Below are 12,151 nucleotides of genomic sequence, written 5' to 3'. Positions count from 1 at the left end.
AGTCTTGCTAGCACGGGAATCTGCTTTGTTTTCTTTCCAAAGGTGTGCAGAGCACAGAGCTTGTTCAGCAGCTCTGGAGGCATCAGCTCTCCTCTTTCTGAGACTGAAGAAAGGCTAATTTTCTAAATCTCTCATGGTGCTGTAGGTGTATCTCAAGACCAGTTTTACAGCTAAGGGGCCCATCTCATTTTGAACTGCAAAATGGGTAACTGTACACRCAGAAGGACTTTTCCAGATTAATAATATGATAAATTGGAGTGATCCAATCCAACACTGCCCCACAACCACGARGTGTGAGGAGTTAAATCAGCTTTAAGAGATTGGTTTATAAAGGAAATATTTCAGATGATGAGTTGATGAAGCCCATAATGCAGTCTGGGCCTGTGACAATCCTGTTAACATGSCAGCTATAAAATTGCACCCACATCCATACACACATTTATGCATATGAATGTATATTAATCTCCTAATTGGCCTGTAAATGAGATGTTGGTGCTGTCTAAAAATGAGACAGCGCATACTGAGGAGTACAAGGATTTTATCTGTGGGCTTATTTGTAAAATGCTGACACTTCAATTCARTTCTTAATTTTTGCAATCTGGATGCCTGGGTGGGGACAGATTATGGTGGTGCTGCTCATGGAGCTCCAGCAGCACAGATCAGCAGAGGACCCAACCCACGCAGAGCAGTTCCTCTTGTTTCCTTGTGAAAACTGGTGTGATTCCTCTCACTGATGAAGTGGCAAACCCGTCTTCCACGATTCCAGCTGGCATGGTGTAAGTCTGTACAGTGTTCTCCACTGATTGTAATTTATGAAACTTTAACGAGAGGGTGTTTAACTGGTGCTAGAGAGCTCGATTTCTTGAGCCTCAGACTGAATCCCCATGYATGCAGAGAAGTCCAGCTATGAATAATTCCTGTGCTGTTTTATRAACTATTCTAAGTAGCAAATATCATCTGTTAACCTTATTTGCAATTGGTACATGCAGCTAAGGGAAACAAATGAACTGCTGCTGAATTAATTCGCAGCCCATCCAGAAACTTTTTTGCACTTTGTCTGGAAAGTCTCCAGGCAGCAGAGCAGCTGGCATGCAAAAAGTGGGTGGCTTCCTAGGAAAGGGGGTTGGCTGGTTTTTAAAATACAATTAGTTTACAAAAATATCCACCTTTGGCCAGATTTAATTCTGCCAACCTTCCTAGAGTAGTCAATTTTGAAGAGAGTGTGTTAGTTCAGACTGGCCTTTGTCATTAATGGGACAAACTATAAACCAGTGAGAAGACACAGCCCMTTTCCCTCAATAATCCCCTTAAGGTGAGAAAACCTCCTGGTGGTGTCCAYCTCTCTGCCACAGATGGGACTAAAGCCTCTAAATGAAGCTCTGAAGTTTTTAATGATCCCTGGGAGAGCAGGAAGACAGCGTGATTGTTTTGGGGTGGTGTCTGAAGGTGAAGGAGCTCTCAGTGTGTGCCTCTCTCATGGGTTGGCAGGCAGATCTCCACTGGGCTGCAGGCAGTTCCTATCTAGGGGAGAGCTTTATAAATAATCTTYTCCCTTTTCCTGGAACATGCCCAATCTCTTATGTCAATTGCCCCACCAYGTTTGCAGTGAGAGAAAACAAAAAGAATTTTCTAAAACGCTGCTTCTCAATAAAAAAAAAAAATATTCCAGAAATGCAGCTACAAAAATTCTCCTTCAACATTTCTGTGCAAGTTTTTTTTTTGCTGTTGCATGTCTAGGGCGTGCTGCAGGATGTGCAGGATATGGCCTGGAGCCCTTCTGCTTCCATGGCCCTGAGCTCACGCTTGTTCCAGTGGTAACAACAACACTGCTAATAAGGATAATGRCTGCAGAGCTGGAAGAGTATATCTGATGTTTTCACAGGTGATGTAACTTTTCTTGATATGGAGATGCCTCTCAAACCCCTTTAGCTATACTTTTTATTGCACTCCATTTTCTTTTATCTTCTTTTTTTTCTCTTTAAATACACTTCTGATTCTGGTATAAAACAGCTGACGCTCACATGGACAGACAAGTTTCCACAAGCAATTAAATTTCAAGTGCAGACACTGTTGTCCTATAAATGACATTTCTTTTGAGGAAGGGAGGAAACACAGTTGGAAAGAAGCTTTTMAACTTTAAAAACAGCAACAATAAAATTGGAAGAAATTTCCTTGAAGAGAAAATAATTAAGAGCCTAATCACTGCATTAAGTGCATATAAAGCCTGAATTCATCAGTAATAACMATTAAATGAAATGTCTTGAAAACCTAGGGAGGCTAAAGAGACCCWCAGCTGTGTGGGGATGAAGGTGGCACACTTGCCATGCCCGGGCCTCTCCCAGTGCCAAAGGACACAGCTGTGTTGCTATTGAGGCAGTCTGGGGAAGTTTGAAGCCAAAGGGCGATCTCTGTGGCTGGAGCAKCTCCACTAACTTAATCTCAAAACGCTACTCCAAACTTTCTCATGTGTGTGGATGGTGGGAGTTTGGTCCTTTTTCCCTGGAGTCAACCCCCAGGCATTCCTTTTCCATCCCTGCAGGAGCGCGTCCCGCACTGCTGTAACATTGTCTTCTGCCTCTACGGATGTGAGGGGGAAAATTGCCCCTTGTGATTAATGCCTGAATTTTTTATGGATGCACACAAGACATCGCTTTCAGTGACCACAGGAATTCAAAGCTTAGTCAATCTGTTAGATCTAAAATGTTTTCACTGGGATATTTTGCATTCAAAAACAAAGAAAGTAAAATCCTTTTTCTTTCATCTGTAGAAAGAAATACGCTCCTGAAGAGCCTGCTGGGGGGTGTAACACAGAGCAGGATCCCTCCCCATTCCATCCCAGGGGCAATGCTAAAGTCACTGCTCTGGGGTTTCTCCATGTTATCCTGGGATGAAGGCAATCCAATTTGCAGTTGCAGCCTGCCAAGATGTCCACCAGGAAGGCTGCCCTTGGGTACGCACCTCTGAGCCTCCTTGGGGATGTACCATGGAGCTTTCCAAGGTCCCAGGGGATGGCACCCTCTGCTTGGCTGCATTATTAGTGCTTGCAGGAAGCGCTCGAGACAGCGTGGGCAGGCACGGCCACTGTGAATGAATTTGGAAAGGTGCCCTGGCACGCTGGGCTGGGCACACTGCAGGGCTGGGGTTCACTGGGAAACCCACGGGAAGTGCTACAAAATTACAGCAGGATGGACCCAAGCAGCCCCACACTCAGCCCCCACCTTGCCTTGGAGGGGGACATCCTACAGCTTCACTGGCGTTGTGCCCACCTACCAAAGCCTGGCTTAGTCAGGGCAGGGCAGTGAGCACAACCTGAGCAGAGGAAGCCCATGTCCCTCCCTTGCTGGGGGACCCTGTGGCCCTTCCTTGGCCATCACGCCACCCATCAGCAGCATGGGACTGAGCATTGCTTGGATTTCACCCAGAGCAGCCAAATCTGTGCCCTGAGGGAGCCCATTCCTCCTTCCCCATGTGCTGCAGCCAGTTGAGCAAGCCCACAGGAATCAGGCACCGCGATTTCGGCAGAGCTGCCGGGCACACGCCCGTGCCCCACCAGCACCGAGGTGTGCAGGGCCCCTCCCCATCACCCAGMAGCCATGGAGAGCCTATTCCTGCCRGAGCCAAGAGCAAATACCAGAGGCATGAATCCTGCCCCAACAGCTCCTGGTTTGCAGAGCTAAATTAAAATGGTAAAGCTGCGGCAAGGCCGGGCAGGCTCGCTGGCACAGGGCTGGCGGCAGCGGCTGCGCTGCATTCTCCACACCGAGGTGATCACGGCGGGGAAGGGCTGCTCGTGTCCACTCCTTTGCTGCTCACGCTGCTCTTGCTGTCCTGGAAAGGAGCTCATGACCCARGATAAAGAAGGATTCACCTGGTGCTCAGGTCCCACCCTTGCCCAGAGCCTGGTTGAGTGGGTTTAGCCCCATTTCTGTACAGACATTCAAACACACCCATTTCCAAGAATCTCTGTGGTCTGCACCAAGGGACACCACTGACATTTTTCTCTTCACCTTGCCTTTATCTTCAACCTTTAATTGTTGTTATGAAGGCAAAGTGTTTGAGGGATTTGCCTTTTGTTTGAGGGATTTGCCTTTTTCCAACCCCCAACACTGCACTGACTGGAGGGATTCAGCTCATCCTCCCTTGGTTTAGGAAAGCTTCAAGATTCACTTCTTCCCTTCAACCTCACCCAGCTTCTATTCCTGCAGATGTCCTGCCCTTACACACCGTGTCTCGGTCCACCAGGAGAGACCCCTTCCCTTTCCTTCCCTTCCCTTGGCTTCCTSAGCCAGAGGCAGTTCCTGTGAAGTTTGATGACTCTCCTACAGCCCAGCTTAAACTCACAGGTTGCTGCATACACAAATACTTGTGTCCACCCAAAATTCCCTCAAAGTAGCCCCAAGGATAAGAAAYCTTTCACAGATCTGGTTTGTGCCTCATCACCAGTGCTCCTCTTCTATCATTTCCACAAGAGCTCCCTTCCCCTCTTGCTGTCCACACCCCTTTCTGGGTTTAAGTAATCAGGAATAAAAGCCATGGGAATCATGTTCATGTGGCTGGAATATCTCTGTGATCCCTCTGCGATTTCTCTCTTTGCTGCCTGTCTGTAGGAATAAATGCTGTTAAAATGCGGTTTTCAAAGGGCCTCAATTCTTATTCAATTTGTATTGGGATCCTTTGGTGTTCTTAGAAATTTTCTGCATTTCCAGCAGCCAGCAAGATGGCACAGAATCCACAAAAGCCTAAGATGTGCACAATTATGTTTCCTGGAGCTGGCTGTAACAGTGCCCTGAGATATTATCTCTGCTCTTCCTCCTCAGGGGCATAGCTGAGCTGCTTCAAGGACAAATATTCCAATTATAGACAAAGCAGGGAGCTCTCAGAGGCAGGTGTTAACATTCAGCTAACAGCTCCATCTTTCCCAGTGCCTCTTTTGWGGTTTCCAGGTGGCAGATGGAATCCTCTCTTCTCCCCTCCGCTTCCCTTTCTGTCCACTGTTCTCGCTGTTCTCTGAGTTCCTCTYGGCATCACTGTCACCTCCTGGTAAAATGGGAAACATCTGAATGACACCTCTGYGATAGGAGGGCAGGGATGGAGACATGGCAGGTGTGTGGAGCACCCCAAGTTCATGGGAGACCATGAGCGGTCATCCCAAAAGCCACCACCAGTTGAACTAAGAGTAGGGTTGCAGAGCTGATGGCTGAGGAGAGCAGCCAGGGGACTTTCTCTTCATTCCTTCTCAGCTGTTGGAGGACATCCCTGCATCATCCTTCTCTGCTCTGCCACAGAGGAGGTGGAATACCATGGATATATCACTTATATCCACTGGACAGCAATAGGATCTGTATCAAACGCTCTTGCAATGAATGTCCCACCCTTTCCTGTCCTACTCCTAAATTATCATTTCTCAGTGGAAGAAGAGAAAAACATTAAAATGGTGACAAGGACCACCAACCTTTTTTCATGGATCAGGGAACCCTGAGGATTAGTTCTTCTGTAATAACTACTCTGTAAATGGGCACCAGGCGAAAGCCCCTATCATTCATCAGCAATACTCTCTTCTGCCATCTTGTTCAGTCAACTTTTTCCATTACCAGGGATASCAGTGTCAGGACTGAATTTACTGAATTTACAAAATACCCAAAAAGGATGGGACATGAGGAGAAACAAGTCCCAGTTTAAATGCTGCRAACTCAGGCAAATCACTTATCTGCCCCACCGTTTCTGCTTCTACACTTTGTCTGTCTTGTTTGTCCAAAATACAGGTGCTTTGGGACAGGCAGCATCTCCCAAAATTTGTTTGCAACAATTCCCCTGGGAGGGCAAAGAGGAACATAAGAAGTGCTTAGTGTACATAAAATTATTTAGTAAATAATAGGCAGTTGTGAGTCACTGCCCTGTAACTCCATGTCTGGTTCTTGGTGGTAAGTATTTTTGTACACAACTAAGAATTATAAGGACCTACACCCCATCTTCAAAAGGAGGAACCTAAGGGTCTTGACTCACATGGAGTTAAAAATGCAGTGGCTGAGGCAGGCAGATGTCCTGCCTCCCTGGCTGGGGAACATGAAGAGGACAGCTGGGAGCAGTCCCTGACTTCAGCTGTCCCACTCTGTAGTGACAGCCACAACTCCCTGAGCTCTCATTACCTCAATCTTTTTACTCCTTTCTGAAAACAGTTTCATTTCTTGACACTTAAATATTTACTGGCCATTTGGCATTAAAATATCTGTTTATTTTGTGGTGTTTGTTTTGCCTTGATTACTTTTTCTGGCCTCTGAGCAGTAATTTATCTTCTTTGTGGTATTGTTTCATGATACAAAAAAGTTTGCTGAGGAACAACAAATCATGGTTCCTCATCTATGAACTATGAATCAGCTCTGTTCTGCAGAGCACTTGAGAAGCACCCAGATGAAGGTGTGGGGACAGCTTCATCTKTGGTCACTTGTGAATGATGTGTTCCACTACCCCTTCCTTTCTTCACCTGTTGTTCCACTTCATTCAGGCTTTGTGACTGCTCAGTGAAAAATCTTGGACAATCCTGGCAAATGCACCTCACAGGAAGTGAGTTTTTTGTACCAAAGAGCCATTTCCATATCTGATCATGTGGTGGGTCTCAAGCTCATGGTCTCAGATCTCTTCCAGTGGCTGTTGTAGCTGTGCAGTAAARCTGCTGCCAGGTGAGATGGTAGCAGGAGGTGGGATAAAGTGGGTTTGCCTTGCTGAACATGAAGATCTGATTAATGCAGGAGCTGGAACAGCCAGATGTTTCACCAGGTTCAGAGGATTGTTTGAAGAGGTGAGATGTGGAACCAGCACGTTCTTTCTCTCATCAAAGAGCTTTGCATGTATCTCCAGAGATAAGGGAGCAATTTCAAGCATTTACACGCGATAATCTTGTCCGACCAATTAAACCATCCCCCAGATTTTGTGTCCTCCATTGAAATGAGAATGTTTGTGCAATGGTGCCAGTAGGAGGAGAAATTAGAAATTGGAAATGCACAGAAACATATATGACAATGAAAAAATGAGGGACAGTCAGAATGGGGCTGTGTCCAGGAGAAAAAGGTGCTTCCTAGATCAGATCCATTCCTTATCCTCCAAACACCCGTGCCATCAAAGCAGCATTACAACCTGACTGGCAGGGCTCTGCTTCTATGTGGCCCCCTTTCAAAAACCCTCCACAGAAAAAACCAGAGTTCCCAGGCCATCAAGTGCATTTTATTCTGGCAAAAAGGACAGGGCTGTTCATCCTGGTTCCCAGCACATTCCTCCTGCCACTTCKCCTTAAAAGGCATCACCCACCTGGCCTGATTGTGAACATGAACTCAGCAGCCTCACACTCACCCTTGCGTAGCAACTGCTGGATAGTGACAGATTTTCAGGGAATTGGTGGTTATCTGATACATAGTTGAGCAGCCACGTTCAAGGCTATAATTGATCCTTGCTCTCTTTTCTTCGCCACAAGCCCACCTGCTAACTGCAGCTCTTTCCATCAGGTTGTCCTCTAAAAAAACCAAGGATTAATCTTGTGGCGAAGCTCAAATTACACAGGAGTTATTTGGCAGAATWATATCTGTGCACTGAGCTAAAGAACCAACCTGGGAGTAAAAAAAAATCTGAAAGGGCTGTTCTCTTAATGTTTAAAACCTAGAGAGATGGTGTAACAGGCAACACAGAGGGCAGATTTGCATTTTTATTTTCATTTTGAAGGGGTTCTCTTGTGCTGTGACATGTGCTCCAGGCTAAGGCTGCTTTACCTTAAACTGCTCCCTTCGGGTGAATTCTAACAGCTAACAGCTCTCATGTTATTCCAGCTGTAGGCAAAATGTGTGGCACTGTGCTTTTTATTTGAAAAAGAAAGTCACACTGGTGCAAATAAATGAGACTGGAATCACTGATGCTGCAGATTATTTGCAGCTTGGGTAGTACATGAGGTTGAAAAAATACCTCATTTATGGGCAGGTCACTATGGAGGTTAAGACCTGAAATGGAGTCATTAGCCATGTTCTATAGCTATGTTTGGTAATGTTTCTTAAATTATTCTTTCTACAGAGATAAAATCACTGYTTTCTTTTTCTCCCTTTTCTGGTTTTATGATCACAGAATACATTAACATATATTCATTTTTTTTGCACTTTTATAGTTKCCTTCACATGTTTAGGAACACCAATGAATTTAGCACAGAGGCACTTGGACACAGACAACGATTCACCAGCTTGGAGGTGAGAAAAAAGACCTGAGGGTAAATAGTAGGGAAGGAGAAAGTGGCTGGAGGCAGCTGAGAATGCCAAGGAGAATCCAACATGGATGGATCTGCTGGCCACCAGCACCAGAAAAATTGCCTGGGGAAGAAAAGATCATGAAAATGTGGTCTGAGAATTGTAATCTCTGTTTGATGACCAGTTCTGCCAAACTCTGATGTCAGRGCAGCACAATGAGGGGAAAAATCCCCTCTGCCCATGCTGCCCCTTCGTGCCTTTGTGTCCCCATGTGCAGAATCTCTCTTTTCACAGGTCTCTCTGAGCATCTCAGGGAATTGTCGCAAGGGGAACAAGTCTGCAATAACGGGAATTCATCTACATCACAAGGACAGTGCTTTTAGAAAAAGAAAGTTCTTCTTCCTGACAGCCTTACCCACAAATTCACTGACAAAAGAGCTGTTTGTTGGACAGGAGGTTGCAAACATCAGAGCCTGACCTCAGCCATRATTACATGGGACACTGCTGCCATTGATATCACCTCAGTTCACAGCAATTGGGAGGGAAATTAAACCTCTGTTTGCACAAGGGGCTGTGCATTCATATGCCCCTATAAGCCAGGGATGTATCRATTTTCCAGCTGGGGTAATTTCCAGTTTAATGAATTACTACTAAAATGAGAGGAAAGGTTTCTCCTACTCACTGCAATTTCACACCAACAYTGGGGATCAGCTGGCCAGGCAGAATCTGTGACATGCTGGGAAACAGAGYAATTCTCCAGTTTTACAGGGCAGTTCTCCAAATTGTTAATATTATTCAGGTCAGATCTTCTCAGGACAAAGCAGAAAGGTGCGTACCCCAGATTGAGCACCTTATCAAACCATCCCCCTGCAATGGCACATGGAAAGAGCTGTGCACAAAGGGAAGGGGCAGAGTGACTGAACAGACTTCAGGCAGCAAAGCGTCCCCATGGCATCAAAATCCACGTGGTATTAGTAGCATTTATTCCTTAGCCATCAGTTGTGAATTGTTTGGAGTTTTATTTAATGTCCCCTTGTTCTCCTCTTCCCCCAACCCCAAGTTTACAAAGTAATTTATGCATGCGTGGAGAGATTGACATTTAATAGGATTTTTGAAAAATGGAATTAAAAATTTCAGGAAAGGAAAATCAGCTGGAAAATCACATTTGATCTTTTCATTGAGACAAATAGGGAGAAATTAAGAGATGTCAAGTGATGATGTGGGGTTGACAGGGAAGTGGAGATAGAGGCACTTAAATATCACACGAAGTTCTACAGATTTATTTTACTGTGGAAAAAAAACCCCACAAAATACTGGATTTTTTTCCAAGTTTTAGATAATTTTTGGGTAAATTTAATACCTGGTTTGGCTTTACTATTTTTTTTCTTTTGTAGAAAATGCACCAGAATTATAGATAAAATATGTTTCTGATCCATGTGTTGAGCTCCCCTGCTGTCGTTGCAACATCTGTCCCATCACAGAGCACATCTGCTCCCCAGTCAGTGACAAATCTGCTCATAGCTGCTGGAAGATTGTTCATGCTTACAACATTCTCTCACCGTTCATAAAGTATTCAACTGCATGCTGAGGAGGTTTAGAGAAATAATACCTATGATTTTACTAACTCTGGTTTGTACTTCTTTGCTTAAAATGCCCTTTTTGCCCTAAATTTAGAACAGATGTGAAAAGTTACGGATTTTTCTAAATATGACTTTTCTTTAAAAAAAAAAAAAAGAAATCCTTTCCTGGCAAGTGGAGAAATTCGGTTTTCTGCTTTTTTCCCTTTCAAATTGTATCACGTCTTTGTTTTATTCTTCCTTTTGTCCTTGTAAGCCCAGTGTCATGCAGTTATTGGAAAGTCACAGATGACAGGGGTTGTCACCCTCTTTCTCTGCCTCAGATTTAGATGTCTGGTGAAAGCTAAGCTCAGCCTTTTGCCCCTTCCTAGAGAGCAGGGGATAAGCTGCCAGCTGGGTGCCTCTCTGTCCACTGTAAATCGAGCCCWGAAGATCAGCCCCAGTGAGTACCTGACCCTCAAATGGCTGAAATTGCATCAGATGATTTGCACTCAGAGTGGCTGGAAGAGAAATGAGGCACAGGCAAACAGATGATTGCAAGAAAGCTGAAAAGAAAATGCAGATTATCATAAAATCTAYGTGACATTGAGTGACAAGTGAGGAACAAAGGGACTTGGAATGAAGAGTAAAAGGGGAAAGATAAAGAAGAGARCTGCAATTTTAAGCATTTTAATAGATCAATATCAATAGCTTAAATTATTGATCTTTTTAGTAAAAAATTCATGATTTCTCATAGGTCTACCTTGATCATTTTAAGACTTGTTTCTAGTTTTTCTCAATCTATGATGTATGTTGCAAAATAAATGAAACCCCTGCATCTCCCAAAATAGATTCTGGCATCACCAACAGCTTCCTCTGTCTTTCTCTGCTTCTCCTTTCCAACTTCAGCTGTTGTCATCTGCCTTCTCACACTCTCTGTGCTGCTTTCCCTGATTCCAGATGGCCAGAGAGAGGACAGTCAGCCAGCACAGTGCAGGCACTACAGGGCAGCCCYAGGAGTCTGTAGGAGACACAATCCATTTTTCCCTTTTGGGATCATCTTGTTTCATGTTTCCTGACTCTGCAGGACATGGTGTAGCTGATATGCTGGCCTTTATACAAATGATGATATGGATAAACCTGTCCAGCCGCTCATTCCTGCWGTGTGGAGTGTGGCCCCATGTGCTGCCACCTTCCCAGAGCTCCTCTCAAGGGCTCACAATGCACAACCCCCATTTTAACCATTCAGACTGGTGGCAGGGTGGCCTCAGTGCTACTTTCAGCCTGAATAACAGGTAAAATATATTTGTGTTGGAGGGTCATGCCATGGGGTSCAACAGAGGTGTGGTCCCAAATGCTATGGACATGGACACAGTCAATTTGTGTCTTTTGGTACCAGTGCCTCATCACTCTCACAGCCAAGAATTTCYTCCTAATGCCTAATCWAAACCTGCCCTCTGTSAGTTTGAAGCCATTATCCCTTGTCCTTTCACAACACGCTCTTGTAAAAAGTCCCTCTTCACCCTCTTGAAGCCCCCTTTAGGCTCTGGAGGGCTGCTGTCATTGTAATCACTACTTCAGCAGTTTCCATTTTTGTTTTTTTCTAAGGTTGTAGTAGATTTTCAGGAGGCAGCATCATTTGAAGGGGTCACTGGATGAAAGGTTCAACTTTCATTGTAGGTGTATGTTCAAGTTTGGAACACGGTGTACAAAGCACTCTTCAAGTCTTGTAGAGGAAATGTGAGCAAGAGGGACATAATTTCAGGTTGTGCCAACTAAAAAAAAAATTCCTATCAGCATTCTGACTTGCCCTCCTGCATAATACTATGAATTTGGAAGCTGAAAGRAAAATAGGGAACTTTGGAAGTCACTAGTAGCTGTTACGGGAAGTGGTATAGCTGTAGTCAAATAAATGTGTCCCACTTTCAACATCTAATATATTTTGTCATTTTTCTGGAAGAGGTGAGAGAATATAATGGAAATTAGGTTTCATTTTCCATTGTTCATTTCTAGCAGTTCTAGTAATATSTGCAGAAAACCTGCTAATCCCAGCTACACACCCACAGGGAGACTCATATTAGAAGCACATCTAAAAATGTTTCAAGCCAACCCACAGGTTATATTAGAATTATGATACCTCCTACAGATGCTAAGATTGGGCACATTGGGGTAGCCCTTGAATAAGCAGATGCTGAAAAAAAGTGCTTGTGCCACACCACTGACAGCCCCAGTGCCCAGGAGAGTGTAAAGGTGGGCAAGAATTAAGAAGCAGTGTCCAAACCGGAGTCAAACTCCTTAGAGTTGAAAATAAAATCCATTYCTAAATGCGCTTTTCCTCTGGCATGCTGGGCCAAGTTGCCTACTCTCTTACATTCA

General features: G+C 44.6%; 1 long non-coding RNA gene across 1 annotated transcript; it reads left to right on the top strand.

The window, feature by feature from the left end:
- The first annotated feature begins 306 nt into the window (after positions 1-306).
- LOC130579650 (uncharacterized) lies at positions 307-9,947 on the top strand. Its single transcript, XR_008966036.1, has 4 exons — positions 307-776; positions 1,738-1,882; positions 8,144-8,222; positions 8,514-9,947. It is a non-coding gene; the product is annotated as an uncharacterized LOC130579650 (long non-coding RNA).
- The last annotated feature ends 2,204 nt before the right edge of the window (positions 9,948-12,151 follow it).

This window comes from Malurus melanocephalus, unplaced genomic scaffold, assembly GCF_030028575.1.
Source record: "Malurus melanocephalus ecotype Western Australia unplaced genomic scaffold, MMel_1.1 scaffold_283, whole genome shotgun sequence".
NCBI lineage: Eukaryota > Metazoa > Chordata > Aves > Passeriformes > Maluridae > Malurus > Malurus melanocephalus.
This window is presented reverse-complemented; position numbering and strand designations above follow the sequence as displayed.